This window comes from Prionailurus viverrinus, chromosome B1, assembly GCF_022837055.1.
Source record: "Prionailurus viverrinus isolate Anna chromosome B1, UM_Priviv_1.0, whole genome shotgun sequence".
Taxonomy (NCBI): Eukaryota; Metazoa; Chordata; class Mammalia; order Carnivora; family Felidae; genus Prionailurus; species Prionailurus viverrinus.
The window spans coordinates 107,772,189-107,797,350 of record NC_062564.1 but is presented as its reverse complement, the minus strand read 5'-3'; the positions used below and the strand labels follow the sequence as shown (position 1 = coordinate 107,797,350).

At 34.8% G+C, this 25,162-nt stretch overlaps 1 pseudogene; it reads right to left on the bottom strand.

The window, feature by feature from the left end:
• Positions 1 to 205: 205 nt before the first annotated feature.
• Positions 206 to 1,232, bottom strand: LOC125164500 (NADH dehydrogenase [ubiquinone] 1 alpha subcomplex subunit 5-like; annotated as a pseudogene).
• Positions 1,233 to 25,162: the final 23,930 nt, after the last annotated feature.

Genomic DNA, 25,162 nt, shown 5'->3' with positions numbered 1-25,162 from the left:
TAAATAACTTAAATGAATGCTTTACACATCAAAATTGGATTCACAAGTCCCCATTACCATACTCATCAATATTAACAAGTTTCCTAAATATGTTCTGCATTAGTTTTCTTGGTTATAAGTTGTCAATAATATAGAAACATCTTTAACATAAAAGTACATTTAATTGCATCTGTTTCCCATGAACACATTAGTCATTTAATGATTATTATATTGGCCATTTCCATTGGTTGGCAGGAGGCTCTTCCAGTTAAAATTTCCACTGAATCATTTTTCTTGCCAGACTTAGTTCATTTTCAGCCTGAAGAATCACCTCTCCTAATTGGCCACCCTGAAGATGGTCTTCTAATCTCTTAACATCTGATTCCATTTAACCATGTTCAGTTTCTCATTCATAATCTGTTTTGTATACTCTTGATATGCTCCATTTTTAGGAATTTGTTCAAGAACATCAAGAATCTTTGTGTACAATATGCTTAGCCATTTGTGTGGACCCTCACATATAGCCAAACACACAAGGCCAGTGATCTTCTACAGCAAACCCACCATAATGTCTCCATGATCTCTTAAAACTACTCCAAAGTTTTCACCCAGACCACTACATAAGAAATAACTGTTGATATTGTCAAACAATTTATTAAACCATCTCTATTATAATGGATTCTACTTTTAAAATATTGCTTATAAATAGAGAATATGATGCAATCTAATATTTGAATAATGTCTTTAAATGATCTTATCTTGCAGAAAAGGATTGCTTGGAATATGTGTTGTGTATCCTTAAATATATTCAAATTCTTTTTCTGTCCTATTTCTTTGATAAGTTCCTTCAACACATTATAATAAAATTGGAGATAGCAGGTATTCTAATCTCATTCCTGATTTTAAGTGATATGATTGTCCTATTTCAGCATAATGTATGATATTAGCTTTCGGGTTTTTTTAATAAGATAGTATTTGATAATTTTTTTATTTAAATCTCAGATTTTGATTTATAATAAATATATTTCTATTTTTATTGAGATAATCATATACTTTTCACCTTTAATATATTAATGTGAATTATATTAATATATGTCTAAAGTTATAGAGAGAAAACTGGTAGGAAAAAGTTAAATTTTATAAGACAGTAAAGCTATAATTTAAGTTCTAGCATTTAACTACAAAGCCTATGAATTTATCCATTACCATATATTATCAATAATCTTATGCTATGTACAGGGGACATAGGGCATAAAGTTGAAAGTAAAAGAATAGAAAATAAGACACGAATTTTTCTGTGGTTTCCCTATTATGTGACTAGATAAAGATTTTTTTTGACTGTCTCTATTCAGTGTTACACTTTCAAGCACATCTTTGCATTATAACATGAATGCTACAATCCAAACAACCACTATAGTACTCATACATAGAGTCACAGATTTTTTTTCAATGAATTTTTTTTTTTTTGACAAAATGTACTCTTGTACCTAGTGGGTAATTAATTCAAGTAAATACATGAATAAATAAATTTCCATTTTTAGGCTATAGACTTCAAATAATTCAGTTTTTTGACCTTGGATATTATTTTTATTAAGTTTTTTAGTTTTAAAATTAGTGTATACATGTAGTGTTATATTAGTTTCAGGGGCATAATATACTGATTCAGCAATCTATACATTACTCAGTGCTCATCGTGGTAAGTGTACTCTTTCATCCCAGTCACTTATTTCCCCCTTCCCCCCCACTCACCTCCCCTGCCATCACCATCAGTTTGTTCCCTATAGTTAAAGAGTCTGATTCTTGGTCCCTCATTCTCTCTCTCTCTCTCTCACCATTTTTTTTTCTCTAAGATGATGTGAAGTTCTGGAGTCATAAAGTTTAAAGAATTTTACTTGCACATAATTTATTTGCATGTCAGGTCAGTTTAAAACACATTTACACTTATGGACTAATTATATACATTTACCACAACTTTATATTATTCAACTATTTGATAAGTCAAAGTATTTCTTAATTTTCCAGTCATTCAAAGATTGTCTTAAGATAAATAACAGAGAAGTATTTCATTGAAAAATGGTATTAAGATTCATAACCAGATATTGCAGATTGGGATGGAAAATTACTTCATTAAATTATATCAAGAGGGATGAAGGACAAATTTTTAGAAAAGATAATGACTTGAGATTTAATTAAAATGTTAAATTATTGTCAGAATAAAGGTCATAACCATAAAATGTAATTGAAAGGAGTTCATTATCACTTACCCCAAGGTATTATTTCCATTTCAAAGTATATATTGCATATTTGAGAATAAAATATAGAATGAATATTTTTTTGTGATGAACAAACTGGGAAGATAAGAATTTTTATACATTAAAAAGCTTGGTTTTTAAAAATTCATCATATCTCTCTACATCTTTAGTCTACTGTCTTTAATCTGTACTCTAGTAATTTAACAATAATTTTTGTGATATTGTGGGCTAATAGAGTGATGGGAACCAGTACAATTAAATTTTTCTCACATTATCAAAGTGTCCTTTTATAACCATTCTAAAAAGTAGATCTTTTTTAAATGTCTGCTATTCTCCGTCATTTATCATACATGTAGGAACTTTATTGTATATTCAAAGATATATATCATCGTATAATACTATCAGTATGAAGCTATAAGTAAAATATGCACCCAGTTTCAGTTCCTGGGATCACTAATGTTACTGCAACTACACTTTTTGGTGTCAAAGAGGAGAGGATATAGTGTATTTTGACAATTTTGAGACTTCTATTTGTTGTATAATTCTTAAAGAATATCATTAAGTCTCCAAAGTCTTCTCATTTGTCAAATAAGGGAAGTGATAATAAACTTTAGGATTTAAGTACAACTTTTACAATCTGTAAAACAACAAATAAACAAAAACAGAAGTTGTAGGGAGTCAGAAGAGCAGAAGACTTACATGATCTTCATATTAGGCAAAATAATTATTTTCTCTAATTTCTGCCAATGAAAGTTTGTAACTCAAGCAGGAGGAAGTTTTTTGAGGCTGTAAGTACACACAATGAATTATAGCCTAGAGAGAGACAAGCAGATTTATAGTTAAATATATTTTAAGTGTGCATAATGGAAAGTTGGGAAAAAAAAAATAACACACATCATGATGAAAACAATAAAGGAGAAGAGATTGAAAATTATTCATTCATTCTTTCACATTGTTTAATGTTTGTATTGGTATTTTACGCTAAGTGAAGAATACTTTGATATGTTAGAATTGTTTTAATTACAGAGATGCAAATTTATCATTAAGCAGTTTCTGTCTTTTGCAATGGACAGTCCTTGAGTTGCTGTTTTTCTAAACTCATATCTGTATTTACATGTAAATTTGTTGAACTGTAAGACATTTTCAGGGTTCTCTGATGTTAATTTACATGAGAAATGATGATTAAGATTCATTCATCAAGGCTCCTGGGTGGCTCAGTCAGTTAAGCCTACAATTTCAGGTCAGGTCATGATCTCAAGGTCTGTGGGTTTGAGCCCAGTTGGACTCTGTGCTGACAGCTCAGAGCCTGGAGCTGGCTTTGGATTCTGTATCTCCCTCCCTTTCTGCCCCTCCCCCACTCAGGCTCTGTCTCTCTCTCTCTCAAAAATAAATAAACAAAGAAAAAAAGATTCATTCCACTCATGAATTAGAAGGAATACAGGAGTTATTTTATTTGTATTGCTTCAACAAAAAAGAAATATATGTTATTTAATTCAAAACCTTTTACTTTGTGGAGCTAAACTGCAGGAAATTTTAGGTGTGGTTCTTAATAACAGTGTGCATTTTCTTTTTTTCATATAATATTAACTATACTTACAATGCTATACATTTTATTCCCATAACTTATTTACTTTACAACTGGCATTTTATACTTTTTGACCCCTTCTCCATTTCACCCACCTTCCACCTTCTGCTTCTGCCAACTATCAATCCGTTGTTCTCTGTTATCGGTGAATTTTTGTTTGCCTGCTTGCTTGCTTGATTTTTTAATCCGCATATAAATAAAACAATATGGTATTTGTTTTTCTCTGCCTTACAATTTCACTTAGTATAATGACCTGAAGGCCCATGTATGTTGTTGCAAATGGCAAGATTTCATTCTTTTTTTTATTCTTTTTTTATGGGAATAGTATCCCATTGCATATATATACCAGAATTCCTTTTTCCATTCATTCATCCATAGGCATTTAGGTTGTTTCCAGGCTTGCTATTCTGTATTTTGTAAATACTGCTGCAATGAACTTGGCATTGCTGATTTTTCCCCCCAATTTAGTGTTTTTGTTTTCTTCAGGTAAGTAATTAGAAGTGGTGTTGCCAGATCATAAGGTGGTTATAACTTTTTGGAAAACTTCCATACTGTATCAGTAATGCCATTCTTTGTCTATTATAGCCTTTGTTTTAAAGTACACTTTTTCTTATGTAAGTATAGCTACCCCAGCATTCTTTTGGTTTCTATTTGCATGGACCATATTTTTCCATCTTTACCTTCAGTCTGTGTGTGCTTATACCTATAGTGACTCTCTTGTAGTCTGCATATGGAGGGGTTTTGTTTTTGTCATTGTTGTATGTTTCTTTATTTTTTTATTTATTCATTCTATGTATTTTGCTTGGAGACCTTAGACCATCTACACTTAAAATAATTATTGATTGGTATGTATTATTACTCTTTTGTTAACTGTTCTCTGGCTGTTTTGTAGTTCAACTCTTTTCTTCTTTTCTTTCTCTCTTCCTGTGTGGTTGGATGACTTTCTTTAGCGGCGTTTGTAAATTCCTTTCTCATCATCTTTGGTATATCTAGTATAGGTTTTTGCTTTGCAGTTACCATGAGGCTTACACATGACAATCTTTACTTATGACAGTATATTTTAAATTGATAACAATTTAAATTTGAATGCATTATAAAGCTCGACATTTTTACCCTCTCTTCTCATGTTTTATATCATATTTTATCTATTTTCATCTTATATTTCCCTTAGCTAATTATCATAGTTATTTTCACTACTTTTCTCACCCTTCATACCAGATTACTGGTATGAAGTGATTAATTCATTATTTTTACTACAGATTTACCAGGACCAGTAACATTATGTGCATTTTCTGATTGCAGAATTCTTTAATGAGAAATGTGTCTTTTCAAGAACATTGACTTTCAACTATCCCTCTTTCATTTGTTAAAAGCATTCAGTTTTTAGTGATAACTGGTGCATTTTAAAACGGGTATTAAATAAAATGTTCAAAATATTTCAAGTATTATTTATATGAACTATAGCCTATTTCTTACCAAGTCATGAGAGGAAGAAAAAACACTAAGTGAAATGCACAAATTCTAAAAATTCAGGTTTCTGATCAAAATTGTATGTTACTTTAATAATTTTAATAATTGTATTTTACTTTAATAATTTTAATATTTACTAATAATTTAGTAATATCAAACCAATGAAGAGATTATTTTTACTAAGTATTTTCTTAATTTATGCTTTTAAAAGTCCAACTATGTCTATTTGGGATTATGCCACTGTATCATTCCTATGAGAAAACTGAAAAGTAGTTTTAGTTGCTCTTTAAAATCCATGATTTTTCCTACTAGATTACACTTGATTCAAACTGTAATGCTTTAACATTAGGTGTTTGTTACTGTTTCACATTCTCACATGGTAAGATAATAAGTTTAAATTACCTTATTTAATTTTTACTTATTGATGGTTCAAAACTAGATTGAGAAATAGGAAAAAGTAATCAGTTTTGGAATTGAAAAGAATATTAGTTTTCGTTTAAAAAGCTATGCAAGCTTAGTAATGTAGAAAGCAAAAGCAAGCATCCTATCATATTTGTAAGAGAAATTGCTTGGAGAAATTGCAAATTGTAATGACTCTTGACTCTTTGGGGGTATAAGACAAATGACTAACTTGCTATCATGAGAATAACAGTCCAGTTCAGGAAAAAACAGCATCTATGGACTTGATTACCTGGAGAAGATTCAAAGAATACCATGTAATTGTGAGAGAAGATTCATCCTGATTTTATATATATATATATGGAATATATTTATTTATTTATTTTGAGTTCATTTATTTATTTTGAGAGAGAGAGAGAGCGCTCTCAGGGACAGAGAGAAAGGGAGAAAGTTTCCCAAGCAGCCTCCATGCTGTTAGCAGAGACCCAATGTAGGACCTATTCTCAGAACCATGAAATCATGACCTGAGCTCAAATCAAGAGTTGGATGCTCAACTGACTTAGCAACCGAGGTGCCCTCAGCATGAAATTTTTAATAAATTGCAAAATGCCAGCTATACACTAGTATGATAGTCTGAAACTGCTGGAGATCATAGCTATAGGGGCTCTCACATCTATTTGCAGGATTTTCCTTCAGGTTTTCACAGGAAAGTAGGGGAAAATAGGTCCATTCCTGGAGGATGGCAGCAACAGATGATAGGCTCCTTTTACTGCTTAAGGAAGGACAGGATGTTCGTGAAGTCCACACTCTCAAAACCCAGTATCACCATGCCTGCTTAAGACAGTGACTTAATCAGAGTGTCAGAGAATGCCTGTCCAAACCACTGACACCCCACCTTGCCGCAAGTGCCAAGGAGAACTACTAGAGTCTGTCTGCGAGCTGTACAAGCTAGGATCCAAAGCCAAGAGAGAAGCAGACACTGAGAAATACTCCTGCAAAGTATGTTTCTCTTCAGCACAAGTTATTTTCTGAAGAATTTGAAGAGGTGGTGCACTCGGAGGAGCAAATAAAACAACAAAATTTAACCAAGCTCAAATTCTGATTTAATACCCAAAGCCTAGAAGAAGAAAGGACACGTTCATTGCTAATCATTACAAAACAAAAATAAAAGTCTTATTATGGGGGATAAGTTTAGGAATCCCCTGGACTTACACCAATGGGTTGACAAGGTATAAAGAAATACAAGATCATAAAATGCTCACACCCGAGTTTGGGTAAACCAGATTGGCACCCCAAGAATAGGAGGGTGCAAAGACACCCTGACAATAGGGAAGCACAAAGGTGCCAGGTTTAAGGAGGTGCAAATGCACCCCAAAAAAGAGGGTGAAGAGCCCCCAAAATAGGGAGAGGCAAAGGCCTAAAATAGGTATGGCACAAAGGTGCCCAATATGCAGGTATATGAAATACACAAGATTAGATGTTCAGGGTGGAAGCACCCCAAATTTAGTACTATAGCAAAAAGCTGCTTTTATAGGAGAATAGGCTCAGGTTAGGTGAATTGGTGAATTGAACTATGGATTGAGCTTCAGGCAAAGCAGCCCAGATTGGAGATGATTAACGAAAGAAAAGGTGTCTTGTCAACCCTGAGGTTACTCCCCCTATCTGTCTCACCCCCTAGGCTGAGATAAACAGAGATGCTGCCTCATGTCCCCTGTAAACAACCCTTCTCCCGACTACCCGGCACCTGGCTTTTGTTTTGTATTAACCCAAACCCCCAACCACAGATATCCTCAAGACCCCCTTTCCCTCATGTCCACAAGTTAATGTTCACAGATACATTGTCCCTTTGTGCACATCCATCGCCATGTTTGTAAGCCTTCTGATCCTAATAAAAATGGGGCAAGGACCCTTATTCAGAGCTCTTGTCTTTTCCCAGACATTAGCCATCTCTCGTTTTCAATCCTCCATCCACTCTTTTGCCGGCCAAAAGAGAACTTTAGACTTAGAGTCTACAACATCTTATTATCTACCATCCTACATAAAATGTCTTATTTTCACACAAAAAAGGATACAAAACGGGAAGGAGAAGCACAGTCTGAAAAGGCCAAGCCATCACCAGAAAGTCAGATATGATAAATATGGTGAAATTATGATACAAGGAATTTAAAACAACTATGATCATATTTGTTAATATGATACTATAATAAATTATGGTGTGTAAAAATCTCTAATTGAAAAGATAGGTGGCATGCAATATTGTATAGGTAATTTTAGCAGAAAAGTGAAATAAATAAATAAAATGGAACTGGTATACATTAAAAACAAAGTTAACAGGTGAAGAATGTCATCAATATGTAAATCAATTTATACAATGAATCCAGGAAAGAATCATTTGATTTGTAGGAGGGGAATAAATAATTTTTAATTAGATTAAAAAAATGCAAAGAGAAAAAAAAAGGTAAAGATAGTCAAACAATAGATCTAAGAGCTGTGAGACAAAATCAAACAACCTAACGTATGCATAAATTGGAATCACAGAAGGAGGAAAAGGGAGAAAACAGAGCAAAAGAATTACTTAAAGAATAATAGCTAAGCATTTCCAGCTAATGACAGACATCAAATCAGATACAAGGAGCTCAGAGAACAGCAAGCAGGAAAAATATCAGAACAAGCAAAACACAAAAACACCTAAAGCCCAAGACCTAGACAAATCATATACAAACTCTTGAAAACCAAAGACATAGAGAAAACCTTGATGGAGGCTTACCTATAAAAGGAAATTACCTATACAAATTACCTATTCAAATTACCTACAAAAGGAAAAAGGATAAAAATTATAGCAGACCCTCATCAGAAACCACACAAGTAAGAAGACATGTTTACATTGTTGTGAGAAGAAAACAATGTCAAACCAGAAATCTGTTTCCAATATAAATATGTCTTAAAATAAAGGTGAAAATACTTTCTCAGAAAAACAAAAACTAAGCAAATTCATCATCAATAGCCCTGTTGAATAAGAAATATTAAAGGTCATTTTTCACACAGAAATATGATATGGAGTAAAACTTGTATCTACACAAATAAATGAAGTGTCTAAAGTGGAATATGGAAGTAAAATCGCTTTTTCTTATTTCTAAATACCCCAAAATATAACCAGTAGTTTAAAACAAAAATAGAAACAATGTATTTTGTGCCTATAGCATATACAAAAATGAAAATTATGCCAATTATGGCAGAAGGGATGGGAGAAAGGGGTTGGGAATGTGCAGGCAGCCATCACTCCATACCAGTGTGGAATGAGAAAAATAACCATGCTAGCTGCAACTGGGCAAACGATCTTCAAAACCAACTGGAAAAACTATGATTGTTCCATGACCTCTGCAAATTAAAACTCTGTTGCCATTGCTTTCACAAGTTGGAGAGATGAAAAAGTATTTATTACACTTTAAACACTAGAAACCTTGAGAAATTTGTGTTTTACTTCTTATCAAAAAGCAAAGCAAAACAAAACAAAACAAAAAAAACAAAAAAAACAAAAAACAAAAATTTTGCGAATTTGCTATTACTCTTTCACAGTTCTTACCTTCATTTTCTTGCCACATATTTTGATAGTGAGTCCTAATGAATTGTAACAATCTTTTCTAAACTTACATCAATTTCCAACATTTTATCTTTTGCAATTCCAATGTCATGAAGTATTACTGTGAGCTCCTTCATTGTAAAGTTTTGCCCAGCATCAATTTTTCTGGGGAATCTTTATTATTTTTGTCACAATTACCTTTATTTACTTCTGTAAGTTTATCTTCGCTAAATTTCTCTAGGTGCACATCCAGAGTCTCTCAATGAGGATAGTGTTAGGATTCTCACGTGTATTTCTTCTTATAACTTCTTTTATGTTCAGTTGAATCCTGTAAAATTCTTTGAACAGTGCAGTTAATGTTTCTGCCGTACTTCATGTATAAATTCCCTTTTACTTATTGTATGAAGGTGAAGTGTTTTCAGTTGCATGCTTTATATCATATATTTTCCAAAATTTGGTGAAAGACATTGCATGATCTTCAGTTGTGATATCAATAACCTATGTGAATGTCTAAGATGAATGCTTTCAAAAGTTGAAATAACTCCTTGGTCCATTGGCAAGGTTAAGAGTTGTACTTGGTGTAAACAACACATTTTCATATTTTCATTCAAGGCCTGAGGGGAATCAGGGTGACACAAAACATTACCTCACAGTAGTAGTGCTTTAAACTTGAAATGGTTGGAATGATAAAGATGTGGGAAGGAAGAAATTAGAGAACTCAGTCCTTCCTTACTGGGTCTGAATCTGGAAGGAGTACCAGACTAGAAAATGAGGATTGACTGAGAAAGAATGAAATCATGTCATGTGCAGCAACATGGATGGAACTGAAGAGTATTATACTGAGTGAAATAAGTCAGTCAGAGAAAGACAGATATCATATGTTTTCACTCATATGTGGATCTTGAGAAACTTAACAGAAGACCTTGGGGGAAGGGAAGGGGAAAAAAAAAGTTACAAACAGAGAGGGAGGGAGGAAAACCGTAAGAGACTCTTAAATACAGAAAACAAACTGAGGGTTGATGGGGGTGGGGTAGAGGGGGAAATAGGTGATGGGCATTGAGGAGGGCCTTGTTGGGATAAACACTGGGTGTTGTACAAGCGATGAACCATGGGAAGCTACCCCCAAAACCAAGAGCACACTTTATACGCTGTATGTTAGCCAATTTGACAATAGATTATATTTAACAAAATGAGGATTGCCTCTGGAAGCTGACCAGAATCCTAGGCTAATAATCCGTGAGGGAACAGGAATCTCATTCTTACAGTGTGAAAGAACCAAATTTAACCACAAACTAGAATCTTGGAAGCAGATTCTGCCCTAAACAGTAGAAAGGAGCACAGCCCTGAAGAAACCTTGATTTTAATGTTTGAGATCTGGAGACCATAACTACCTGAGTCACACTGACCTGGACTTCAGAGGTCCTTCAGAACTTGCCACGCAAGTGTATTAGGATAAGGGATGTTAGAGGAGAAACTCTGATCACAGTCGGTAGAATAAATTCCTCTCAGTTACTTTCTGGTTCAGAATATATATACTACAGTACACTAAAGGTCAGAGGCTTGGCCTCAAAGATATTAATATGTGGAATCTCTTCAGGAAACTTCCAACAGATCTTCTGCTTCCCTTCAAAGGTCACCGAGGTCACAGAGAAATGAATCCTCATGGTAGTTTACCAGTCTTTAACAAATCACGTTTGGGGTTATTAGTACCATCCCCAGCCCAAAATTTTAGCCATCAGCTCAGTCTATTGCAAAACTTATGGTAATATTTAGATCAGTATTCCTTCTCAGAACACACTATGAATAGTACTCTAACAAAAGGTACTGCAAAGTAGGGGCGCCTGGGTGGCTCAGTCGGTTAAGCGTCTGACTTCAGCTCAGGTCACGATCTCGTGGTCGGTGAGTTCGAGCCCCGCGTCAGGCTCTGGGCTGATGGCTCAGAGCCTGGAGCCTGCTTCTGATTCTGTGTCTCCCTCTCTTTCTGCCCCTCCCGCATTCATGCTCTGTCTCTCTCTGTCCCAAAAATAAATAAACGTTAAAAAAAAAGGTACTCCTAAGTAAATTTATGGAGGTGATTTGTACAACCAACACCTAAACTTTGATATGAATAAACTTATTGACGTGTCTGGTTTATGGAGGAGAAACAGACAACAAAAGGGTTTTTTTACCCAAATAAGCAGAAAAGTTAAAGCTGTAAATACAGATGACCACAGTTTTATATTCTCACTCATGATGAACCATTTTCTTGAAATTTTAGTATTTCTGAGTCAGAAGTTCCTATAAATGAGGGAAATATACCAAAAAAAAAGGTGAGGAAGATCTCAATCTTTTTAAACCCACAGTTTTGCTTTGAGCTATCTTTGAACAGAAAATGTGTAATCAGTTGCTAATTTTATGGTTCAGACAAAAGTTACAAAAGGAACCTTTGAAAGAGGAAATCAATGAGGATCAAGTCATTAGTGAAAAATTAGCTCTTTTACATAAATACTTTCCAACATTGCCTCAGAAATCAGAGAAAGTTCAAGATGAGCAAAATTCTTTGATTTCCATAAAAAGAAGAATCTCTAGAAAAAGTACATATTCAAAAACTATGAATAAATATAATAAAATTATTATTATATGTGTATCCTAAAAAATTTAAGTATTCATCTATGTATCTCTCTACCTCTGGACAAAAATCCAATTGAAACCAATGTTGAAGGCCTATTATATAATTTATGACAATTATTTGCAAGCCTAGGGATGCTTTGTCATCATTTGTTAATGCCCTGGGATTCTCAGAAAGATTGAAAGATCAGCACAGTTTTTAATTTAAAGTCACCTTCTGCGGTGCCTCCTAGTAAGAGTTAATATATCTTTAACTCCTTAATGCCACTTCACAATCTTCTGTCTTTTATCATACAAGATCTTAATAAGGCTGCCTTCCAATAAGATATTTTAATCAACATTAAATATTTCAGTGTCATCATAACCACCTGCCTTAATGAATCTTACAATGTGGGTGCATATTGTAGAGCAGCATCCTTATGTGTCTAAAAGTTTTAACAGATAGCTTAGTCTTATTTAATTCATGCCAATTTCTGAAATGATGAAACAGGCCTTCATTAACAGTAAGCCCTCTCATTAGGGCAGCTATCAGCTATCAGTTGAGCCTGAAGGATTCATTGTGAATAACAAAGACACATATCACTAGGGAAACTTCAACCCTTCAAGGGTTTAGAGGTTACCTTCTGAGAGTCTGGACAAAAGCCAGATTTTAGATTTGCCCTTTTGAAGCAAACATTAAACCAACTTTAATTCTGACTTTATATATGTTGTCCCATCATTTTTATTTAAAATTGAAAATATTGCTGAGTTCTACAAAAAAGAAAAAAAAAACTATCTGAAGTATGATGGAGAATTGTATTGAATTTACTATTTAATTTGGGGACAATTTATATTTTTATGATACAGTGTTTTGTTGTCAGATTTTTTTACTTCAACATCCGAGGTTTGTGTCCCGCTGCTTTGAAAAATGAAGAGGTGGACACAAAATGAGCAGGAGGCAAAAGTTTATTAGAGTGTGTAAGATCAGAAAGGAAGAATAGTATGAAATCTCTCTTTACAGAGATGGGGCATTCAGAAGTGAATGCCATGACCATAGGCAAGTGTTCTTGTTTTGTAAGGTTCTGGTCCACCCTCCCCTCCTTCCCCCTTGTTCCTTCTCAGGTCTAACCCTTACTGGCTTGATAGCTCTAGGTCCTGAGTTGTCCATTCCTGATGGCTCGATTCCATTGTATGAGGGGTGGTCTATGGCCGTATCATTCCTTGTGGGTCATACAGTGTTATGGTCTAGTCCTTATTTTTGGTTAGGTCTTTTATCCAATTCCTGAGCCAATCCTGAGGAGCAGTAGGTGGTGTCTGGTTATATTCTTAAGAGTAACTTTATGCCCGAGGGGCTTTGCTGTAGTCAGACCCTCTCAACATTGTTCCAAAATATTTTTTTCCCCACCCAGGGACCTCAGGTCCTAACCTTTCTCTCTCTGCCTACTGAACCCTATCTTTTCTTATCATAGTTTTCTTACCCATGAATAGGAAATCATTACTCTCTTATTTTTAACTTCATTGAATAATATTTTTATATTTTTCCATATTGATTTTTTTTATACTTTCATTAAACTTTTTCTCAATCAACTGTATTTTGTGTTGCTATTTTTTCAAAGATTCTTTTTCATTTCATTTTAAACTGTCACATATATAGAAATGCAATTAAAATTTTTGTATTATTTTAACCATAATATTGCTAAATATCTTATTCATTTCAATAATATTTCCATGGCTACCTTTTGGTTTCAATGTAAATAAGCATATTCATTAAAATGATAGTTATATTTTTAATCTTCAAAAATTATAATTATTTTCTTTTAATGTTGTAACAGGGACCTCTAGTATTATTAATTGAAATATAATAGTTTGGCATTTTGTTCTTGTTCCTAAATTTAGAAGTGAATATTTTAATATTTTTATTTGAATGACCATGTTTTATGATGATTGCCAATTTCTTTTTTTTCTTTTCTTTTTGTAGATACACTACCACATAGTCAAGTTTTTTCTTCTTCCTAGTTTGGAAAAAAAAAATTCAACTTAAGGATTCAAACATGCATCTTTGTAGAGGGCTATTACGTACTATTTCTGATATAAAATGACCGTCCTATGTGTAATTCCTACAGACATAAACACATACACACATCAAGTTTATATTCTGCTGTTTGAGATCGGGTAAGCCCTGGTGATGTAAATATTACTATAGCCCTTCTCTGAGGACACTGAAAGTGAGGCACCAAGCCTTGCACAAAAGATTAAATAGGTTATTTTTGAATTTATTTCTTTTAGTGAAGAAATTATTTTTTCCCTAAGCCTTTATTTTTGTAGAAGATTTTTTAGGTTTACAATAAATTTGAGAGGAAAGTACAGAGATTTCTAATACACCCCCTTCCTGCACACTCGAAGAGTCTTCCCTGTCCTTAACACTTCACAGTGGAATGCCATATTTGATGCAATTGGTAAAGCCACACTGGTACATCATGATCACCCAAAGTCCATATATATAGCAGGATTGGCAACCATTGAGGTTTTTTTTTTTCTCTGTAGTTTTGCCTTTGTAAAATGTCATAAAGTTGGAATCATGTAATATGATTGGCTTCCTTCACTTCATCATATGCATCTAAGGTTGCTTCGTGTTTTTTGTGGCTTGATTGTTTACTTCTTTTTAGCACTGAATAATATTATTTTGTTTAAATGTACCATAGTTAATCCACACAACTACAGGACAGGTTGGTTGCTTTCAAGTTTTATTTTTTATTTAAAAAATGTTTTCAATGTTTATTTTTGAGAGAGAGAGAGAGAGAGAGAGAGAGAGAGAGAGAGCAAGCAAGGGAGGGGCAGAGAGAGAGGGAGACACAGAATCTGAAGCAGGCTCCAGGCCCTGAGCTTTCAGCACAGAGACCAACATGGGACTTGAATTCACAAACTGCAAAATCATGACCTGAGCTGAAGTTGGACACTTAACCAACTGAGCCAACCAGGCGCCCCTCAAGTTTAAGCAATTCTAATTAAACCTGCTATAAACATCAGTGTCCATTTTTTTCTGTGAACTGAAGTTTTCAACTGCTTTAAAGTAAATATCAAGGAGGACAATTGCTGGATCATAAGGTAGAGTATGTTTGCTCTTGTAAGAAACTGCCAAACTGTCTTTCAAGGTAGTTATACTATTTTTCATTCCCATTAGCAATGTGTAAGAAAGAGTTCCCATTGCTTCACATCCTCACCAGTACTTATTGGTGTAAATGTTCCAAAGTTTGGCCATTTTAATACGTGTGTAGTGGTATCTCATTGTTTTAATGTGCATTTCCTGGATGACATGAGACGTTGGGCATCTTTTCATGGGATTATTAGCCATTTGTATATCTTCTTTGAAGAGGTATCTATTAAGGTCTTTGTCCCATTTTTAATTGGGTTATTTGCTTTTTCACTGTTGAGTTTTAACAGTTTTGTTTTGCTTTTTGTTTTGCTTTTAGTATATGTGACATAACTTTTCTTTATCATATGTGTCTTTTGAAAATATTTTCTCCCAGTCTGTGGCTTGTTGGCTTGTCTTATTTTCCTGACATTGTTTTTTTTTTTGTTTGTTTTGTTTTTTTATTTTTTGGGGTCTTTTTGTTTAGTTTTGTTTTTTTGTTTGTTTTCTTTTTGGCAGAACAGAAGTTTTTAATTATGGAGTGCAGTTTATCAATTATTTCCTTTATGGATCATGTCTTTGGTGTTCTATCTAAAGAGTCATTGTCATACCCAAGGGCATCTAGAATTTCTCCTGTTATCTTCTAGAGATTTTATAGTTTTCCATTTACATTTAGGTCTGTGATCCATTTTGTGTTAATTTTTGTAAAGCATGTAAGATGTCTAGATTCATTTTCTTTTATATACAAATGTCCAGTTGTTCTAGTGCAAATTGTTGAAAGTATTATCTTTGCTCCATTATATTGACTTTACTCCTTTGTTGGAGATCAGTTAATTATATATGTGGTATTCTATTTCTGGGTCCTCTATTCTATTCCATTGATCTCTTACTCTTTCATAATAATATCATAATGTCTTAATTATTATAGCTTTATAATAAGTCCTGAATCTGGATAAAATGATACCTCTTATTTTGTTCTTCCCCTTCAGTGTTGTCTTGGCTATTTAGGGTCATGTGATTCTCCAAAAAAGCTTTTAGAATCAGTTTGTTGGTATTCATAAAATAACATGCTGGGATTTTGATTGGGATTGTATTGAATCTATAGATAAAGTTGGAAAGAACTTTCATCTTGACAATATTGAGTCTTTCGATTCTTGAAAATGGGATATCTCTTCTTCATTTAGATCTTCTTTGATTTTGTTCATCAGAATTTTGTAGTTTTCCTTATATAGATTTTGTACATAATTTGTTAAATTTATACCTATTTCATTTTTGGGTGTGTTAATGTAAATGGTACTGTGTTTTAGTTTCAAAATCCATTTATTCACTGCTGGCATATAGGAAGATGATTGATTTTTGTATATGAACCTTACATACTGCAAACTTAGTATAACTACTTATTGGTTCCTGGAGGGTTATGGCTGTTTTTTGGCGGGTGAGGGGGGGAATCACTTTCTTTTTTCTTGCGATGTTCTACGTAGACAGTTGAGTCATCTGTGAGCAAAGACAGTTTTAGTTCATTATTCCCAATTTGTGTAACTTTTATTTCCTTTTTACATAATTACATTAGGAAGGACTTCCATTTTGTTGTTAAAAAGGAATGGGTCAGAGTGGAATCCTTGTCGTGTACTTGATTTAAGTGGAATAGCCTTTTGTTTCTCACATTAAGAAAGAAGTTAAATGGAGGGTTTTTGTGTTGATAGTCTTTATTAAGTTGAAAAAGTAGTCCTCTATTCCTAGTTTACTTATTTTGTTTTACATATATGAAGCATACCATTCGACACTATATGTTAGGGACTAAAAAAGCATTACTTAATTTCATGTTTATTTTTTTAATGTTTATCTTTTTTTTTTTTTTGAGAGAGAGAGAGAGAGAGAGAGAGAGAGAGAGAGAGAGCAGGGGAGTGGCAGAGAGGGAGGGAGAGAGAGAGAAAGAAATCCAAGTAGTCTCTGCACTACCAGCACAGAGTCCAACGCAGGGCTCCAACTCTCAAACCATGAGATCATGACCTGAACTGAAATCAAGAGTCTGAGGCTTAACTGACTGAGTCACTCAGGTGCCTCAAGCATTATTAGTATTTTTTTAATGATGGGATATATGAGATATCACTTTTTTTTTAATATTTAAATATTAAATATAAATTGAGAGAGAGAGCATGAGATGGGGAGAGGTTGGGAGAGGGGGGCATAGAAAATCCAAAGCTAGATCCATGCTGACAACAGTGAGCCCAGTGTGGGGATGTGGGACTCAGACTTAGAACCATAAGATCATGGCCCCAGCTAAAGTTGGATGCTCAACTGACTGAGTCACCCAGGAATCCCCCAAGAAAGCATTATTTTTTGTAATTAAAAATTACAGAGAATTTAAAGAGCAAAAATATGCTTACCAGGACTCAAATTATTTTTCCAAAAGCCTAGCAAAATACATTAAAAACTAATACTAACAGATTAGGGATTTTAAATATATCTTTACTAATGTATAATGTTTTTCATGTAGTGCAAATGCATGAGAAATAATTAAATTAGTGATGCCATAAATGTTATTATTGCTGTTAAAGTTTATTATTCTTTAATCATAGCTGTGTTTTGGGGTACCTGGGTGACTCAGCTGGTTGGACGTCCGACCTCGGCTCAGGTCATGATCTCACAGCTTGTGGGTTTGAGCCCCGCATCGGGCTCTGTACTGACAGCTCAGAGCCTGGAGACTGCTTCAGATTTTGTGTCTCCCTCTCTCTCTCTCTCTGCCCCTCCCCTGCTTACACTCTGTCTCTCTCTCAAAAATAAAAAAATAACATAAAAATAAATCATAGCTGTGTTTTACCTATTTTTGACATGCCCAGTTTTTCTTACACAAAACACATTTTATTTTATTTGTTTTACCAATAAGTCGAAACTAGGCCACTACTCATAGACATTAAAATATATGTGTTCTTTTTTGCTGTGACTAATTGTACTTATTTGTTAGTTTGGGCATGTCATATCTTTCAATACTTAAACATAGTTTGGACTTAATAAAATTGATGGTCAACTGAAACAAACAAAAAAAGTCACTATCTGATAGTATAAATTTATCACAAGGGACATAAAATATCCAAAACTACAGATATAAATATTACTTCACCAAATTTTTATTTTGTGATGAAATGTTTTAGTTTAATTTAATAAACTATATCAATCATTTTTATTTTTTTAATTTTTTAACGTTTTTTATTTATTTTTGAGACAGAGAGAGACAGAGCATGAACGGGGGAGGGGCAGAGAGAGAGGGAGACACAGAATCGGAAGCAGGCTCCAGGCTCTGAGCCATCAGCCCAGAGCCCGACGCGGGGCTCGAACTCACGGACCTCGAGATCGTGACCTGAGCTGAAGTCGGCCGCTTAACCCACTGAGCCACCCAGGCGCCCCCATATCAATCATTCTAATGTACATAAAAAGACACCACCTTTTATTAGGAATTTGAACTAAGTATGAATAAGACAACTAAGAGTTCATTTTAAAATCAATTATCATCTTATTACAGCATGCTGTATATAATATAACGAAAGGTATAGTAAATAGAGGGGGAGCTTACTTTGTCTAGGATAAAGATTTTTACTGACCATTGTTAAATCTATCCTGGATTATAGAAACTATCTTCTCTAAGAGTTATCCGTGATGTGAGTCTCTTTACTCTCACACCCTTTGAGTTACCATTATTACATAAATCTTCTGAAAGCAGAATTCCAGGTTGATTGGTTCCCATTCAGAAACAGGCAATGATGATTTCCTGCCTAAGTAATGGAATATAATATTTCGATATGGCATTTAAAATTTAATTTTAAAATTTAGTCTATTCAATACTCATTTCTAATCTTAACATCAGATAGTTGGTGAAAATTGTGAAGCATCTGAGCTTTTGCCCTACTTCAATCTAAAGAGTAAATTTGCAACCGTTGGTGAAGGCTGGGAGACTTAGGTTGTAGACCAAGAACTTTACCACTTATGGCATAGCAAGGAGTATGAGCTTCCTGCTCATTCAGGGTACCCTTGCCCCAAAGTTCTACAGGTAGCAATGGGGAGCAGTCCAAGTAGATGCTATACATGCAATGGGCTTGCATCACAATTGAGGAAATATGAGCTGAAAAAATGCAAATATTTTATAATGTGCTGCAAGCAAATTTGGCCATTTTCCCAGAAGGAGACGTTATCTGTATTACACTAGATAGTAAAAAAACAAACAAACAAACAAACAAAAAACATGCCCCCTATAATTATATTTTTAAAAGAATCCAAAACAAAAGGACAGGAGTGCCTCATTTGCAAAATATATCAGCATGCAGGAGATCCATAGGATTTTCTCCCAATAATATTTACTTTCATTTCTGTAGTATCTTGTTTATGACACATTTTCCCATGAGTATGCTCCTCTCTTGGCCACTTTGATTCATCTGACCCACAAAATTTAATTAAAGCTTCTCTCAATAGTACTCCAAGCCAGCTTCCAGTTTTGACTATAACAGTGCATCCCAATGTCACAGAACAAATGCCATAAGCCATTAGGATTTACCTTAGAAAGCCACATAGCTTTAATCTTAAATTTCTTGGTTAACTCTTATCTTAGGCTTGAGATGTTAATTCAGGTACAGAAGGATGTATTGTCAATTGAACAAATAAAATTTTGGCCCAGTGGAGAAAATCTAGATCAATTACTTCATTCCTAATGATACTAGCCAGTGAATTCAGGTTGATCTGGATGCCATCTAGTGCTGAACTGCTGTCATTAATGACTTTAGGTAAAGTCAGAGATGAACTTTAATTCTCTTTTCTAAATGGATGATTCTTATTTTAGGTAAAACTGCCCTCAGGGTGGACATATAACACAATCATTATCTCTTCATTAATCTTCCCAAATATCAAGGGTGTCCTAATTTTAGAGATGATGTCATTATAACCTAAGGGTTACATGATCCACTGGTTTTCTTAAACACAAGTTCTTGGGGGGCCTGGGTGGCTCAGTCGGTTAAGCGGCCCGCTTTGGCTCAGGTGATGATCTCGCAGTTCGTGAGTTCGAGCCCTGCATCAGTCTCTGTGCTGACCACTCGGAGCCTGGAGCCTGTTTCAGATTCTGTGTCTCCTTCTCTCTGATCCTCCCCCATTCATGCTCTGTCTCTCTGTGTCTCAAAAACAGATAAACGTTTAAAAAAAAAAAACACAAGTTCTTTTATGGCTCCCCGACAGTGTCAGTCTTAGTGTTTTGAGGAGGAAACAAGTTAACATATGGCTTAAATACATAGCGTAGGGTTCCATATACATACATCATGCCATAGGAATCAGTAGTTATTTATAGATCACGGGGAACGACAATGAGGTCAATATTTGTTGGGGAGCATATTATGCCAATATATCCAGTGTGACTTCCTAGCTGCTGGTAAGTCTTAGTAGCCACAATTTACTTTAAACTATTGAATGTTTTTCTTGTTTTGGAACTGCCTAATTTCAGTCAGTTAAATTTGTCCTGTGCGTCCATGCCACCAGTTAAAGGGCACTCATCTATTCCACAAAGTGACTGAGAAACAGACTGACAAACAGGAGTAGGGAAGACACCTGGTGGTGTCGACAAGTGCTTTGTGTGAGAGGTGCAGAGTTTGCTGCTGTTTCCAACAGAATTCTTGATAAAGTTAAGGCAAATAGTGAGCAAATCATTGTCAAAGCCAATTGGAAGGAATAACAGACCAGCACTCCATTAAAGTTAAGATTCCTGTAGTGGTTTGACAGAGCCATGCCAGAGTGTTTTCCTTTGTGAGGAAGGCTCCAAGAGCTGTTTTGAAAGAAAGAGGTAATTAACGTCCCTCCTCCTCCCTTACCACCCAGGACATACGTAACATATTATTTCTTCCCTGCGTGCCAGGATTTTGACCTCTGCCATTGGGTAAATATAATAAAGATTAAAATCTCCTTCCAAACTGGAAAACCTCTCTTCAAAGGTAGAATTGAAATAAAATTGTTTTATTGTTGAGTAAGTGTTAAACCAGAATGGGATGCACATCACAGTCAATCCACAGACAAATTGCAATGACAAATACCTCTCACCCTTTTGTAAAGGATACAAGTCCACTTACTTGATGACCAGTTACTGCTGATCTTGAGAATGTATCTATAAAAGGAATTGACAGAACACATTGATCTTAAATCCAGTTGGTAATTAGGGGTGACCATTGTGTTAGCTAGTTGACTTTATCCAAAGAAAAATAAACTTCATTGCTGTCAGAAAGTTTGTTTTGCAAATTGGAACAAGGAACTTAAAGATAGGCTCCTAACCTCCCACAGACTGGGAGATAGGGACCGTATCTTCCTTGCTGATTGCATTTCAAAGAGATGGAACCCAGATCCTAGAGAAAGACACACCTGAGTCATAAAGCCAGCAAGAATCCTATTTACCTTTTGAAAAGATTCACAAACATTTCAGAGAGAAAGAACTTGCAATGGCAAGTTTTCTAACTAGCTGCCTTAAGGGGAAAGAGCTCTTATTTTCAACAGGGAGAATTATTTCTTTACCATTTTTAACTCATATTTTCCTTTACACCATTCAACCACCAGAAATCCTGCTTCTTATTTATTACCTATAAATTACACCTGCCTTTCAATCATCCTCTGTTCACACTCAGACTTTTCATAGAGATGAGGGAAGTGTAAGAGTTATAGCTGGATTTTTAGAAAATGTATCCAGATGAAGTTTGAATCCTCTATGCTTCCTTTTGGTTCAGCAGGATGGCCACTGGTTTAAGTCAGAAGAAGAAACAAAAATGCATCATGTCTAGTAATAGCCAGGATGAAACCCTGAATTTTCAAAATAGTCCATATAAGCCCCTACCTCTTTCATCCTATCATTACCTGAGAGGTAATGATCTCTTTCTGGGACAGCAACATGAAGTGAAATACAATTGGACATGACTAAGGTGTGTGGAATAGAAAGAAGTGAGGACAGAAGGGCTAGAGGTCCTTTTGAGGAGAATTTTGAGGAGGCCATACCAACTCTCAGAAATGTCAGGTGCTTCCTTCTGAATGGGACTGTAGTGTGTTCATGTTATATCTTGACTAATAGTTGATTGTTGAGTGTTTTTCTGTGTGTGACATTAGGCATACATGTCAGATGGAAAATGGTCTGAGAAACCAAACAGGTGACAGAGATTTGTTTCAGTGGTCATATTTAAGTGAAAGAAATTGGCAGGTATTGGTATTTATGTATTGGTTTTGGCAGACATATATTTATCGACATTATTTTAAGGTAGTTAAATTCTTTTCTGACTGTTGTGATATGGGCATATTTTGGCTATAGTAATTTTCTTAGTCCATTTGGGACTCAAGAGGGCAAAAGTCCAGCATAGTTTATCTTCTAGATTTGGTTTGGGGCAATGTCATACATATTGTATATTCACACATGAGAGAGAAACACGTTAGATCTTGTCAGGAGTCCCGAGTCTGGCATGCAGTCGTAGCTTTGCTTCCCAAACATAAAGTATGCATTCACTAGATGATGCAGACTGGATTAGCATTTTGATTCCAGTTGGTTTCACCAAAGAATACTACCATGGGCATCTACCTACATGAATGACCTTGATAGTTTGATTAAAACACCAGAAAAGTTGGGCTGGAAATTAATTTAGGAGCCAGTATGACACTGATGTTAAAACCCTGTGGTTAAATAATTTAACCTAGGGAAAGACAATAAATACAAAAGAAAAGTGGTCTACTTCTACATTTTTATAGGAAAATTTGATGACAAAAATACAAGCTTTTTGTTGTTAAATATTTTTCACTCCTCTCTGCCTTTCTTAATCTCACAGTTTGACCATTAGATGGCTTCTTTTGTTGTACACCAAGTAAGTCTTAATGTAAACAATTTTTCTAAATCTCTCAGTCTTAATTACAAAAATTGAATTCTTTTACTAAGATAGAGCTTTTCCTCACTATGTCTATTCATTCACAAATGTAACACATTTGAAGAGTTAAAAGTACAATTTCTCCCATATTAAACAGTCCATATTTATATGTAATCCATAACTTTTTAAAATATCACTTTTTATAATTTTTTAATTTTCTGGATGTCATATCTATGGACCATATCATTAATAGATCTATACACAGAAAAAGAAGTTGGATTATATTGCTTAAAAAAATCAGTAAAAATTTTTGCTTAACTATTTGGTACTTTGGAAGAGAGATGATTTTATTTTAATATATTGGCACTGCACTATGTTTTAGCTACATGGGCATATAAAGACGATTTGAGAAATTACTGCTACAGACGAAATACTTGTGTTTCCCCAAAATTCATATGTTGAAACCTACTCTACGGTGTGATAGTATCTCGAAGTAGTTTTGAGGAGGTGATTAAGTTATGAGGACGGAGCCCTCATAAATGGAATTAGTGCCCTTTTCAAGAGACTCCAAAGAGGTCCCTGCCCCTTTACTATGGAGGTTACAACAGGCCCTCCTCAGACTCTAAATTTGCTGGTGCCTTTGGACTTCCCAGCCTGCAGAACTGTGAGAAATGAATGTGTTTTGTATAAACCAAGTCTATGGCATTGTGTTATAAAAGCCCAAATGGACTAAGACAATTACGACAGCCAAAATATGTTCATATCACAATAGTCAGAAAAGAATTTAATTATCTTAAAACCATCTAGCTAAATATATGTCTGCCCAAATCAATACATAATGATGGAATGGGAAGCCTGTGCAGGCAGAGTTTTTAGCGCAAGAAGGTTCTCAGCAGAGAGTAAAGGTTTGTGCAGATTTGCCAACAGCCTAAACTTTGATTTTTTTTAACGTTTATTTATTTTTGAGAAAGAGAGAGAGCGCACACAGGTGAGGGGCAGAGAGAGAGGGAGACACAGAATCCAAAGCAGGCTCCAGGCTCCAAGCTGTCAGCACAGAGTCCAACACGGGGCTCAAACCCACCAAGTGTGAAATCATGACCTGAGTCAACATCGGATGCTTAACCAACTGAACCGCCCAGATGCCTCTTCAAACAGCCTGAACTTTGAATGCATTCCCCAATTCATGCACAGATCTATCAGAAATGAGTGCAAATCTTACTGGTTCACAGTGTTTGAGCACAAACATTGGTCACTGGCTGACTGTAAGCTGTGCTGCCCCAGACACGATATAACTGGCATAGAAATAAAGATGAAAGAAAGAAAGGGAGGAAGAGAAGGAAGGAAGAAGAAGGGAAGACAGACAAATAAGCAGAGAAATCAGCAGAGCACCCTGTGGTGGAGATAGATATTAGAGAATCAAACAAGGAAAGTCCCTAAAAAACACACACACACAAAACAGCAATAATAAGCTTAGGGGATATCTGGGTCCATAGTTGCTTTATTATCTAAAATGTTCAATTTTAGACAAAATATTAAAATGTAGGAAAAATAAAAGGTTATCCATGTGCAGCAGAGGGTAGAGACTATTTCAAAGAAGCCCAGATATTAGAATAAGCAAGGACTTCTAAGTAAGCATATGTTCCCAATATCTGATAATGAGCATCAGCAAAAAGCCTGCAGATAATAGCGTACTAATTGGTGAAAGATTAAATACTTTCTCTTACAATAGAGATAAAGGCAAAGATATTTTCTCTCTCCACTTCAGTTCAACATTGAAAGTTCTATTCAGTTCAGTAAAGAAAAACAAAGAAACAAAAAGGCAAAAAAAAAGTCACTCATGTTAGAAAGAAATAAACTTCTTATTTGCAGACAACCTTATAGTAAGGATATATATAGTAAGGAATATAGTAAGGAAACAACTGCCCTCTCCCACAAGAAAATAATAAAAGTCTACTAAAACAAACAACGTGACCAAAGTTGCAGGATATAGGATCCATATACAAGATCAATTGCATTAGTTTATACACTTGACCCTTGAACAATGCTGGAGTTAGGAGCACTGACCCCACCCACCCTACACAGTAAAATATCCAAGTATAACTTTCGACTCCCCCAAAACTTAACTATTTGTAGCCTACTGGTGACCAGAAGACTTACCAATAACATAAGCAGTTGATTAATGCATATTTTGTATGTTATATGTGTTACATACTGTATTTTTATAATTAAGTTAGAGAAAAGAAAACATTATTAAGAAAATCATAAGGAAGAAATAATACATTTACAATACCATTTTTATTGAGGTCCACCTGTAAGTGAACC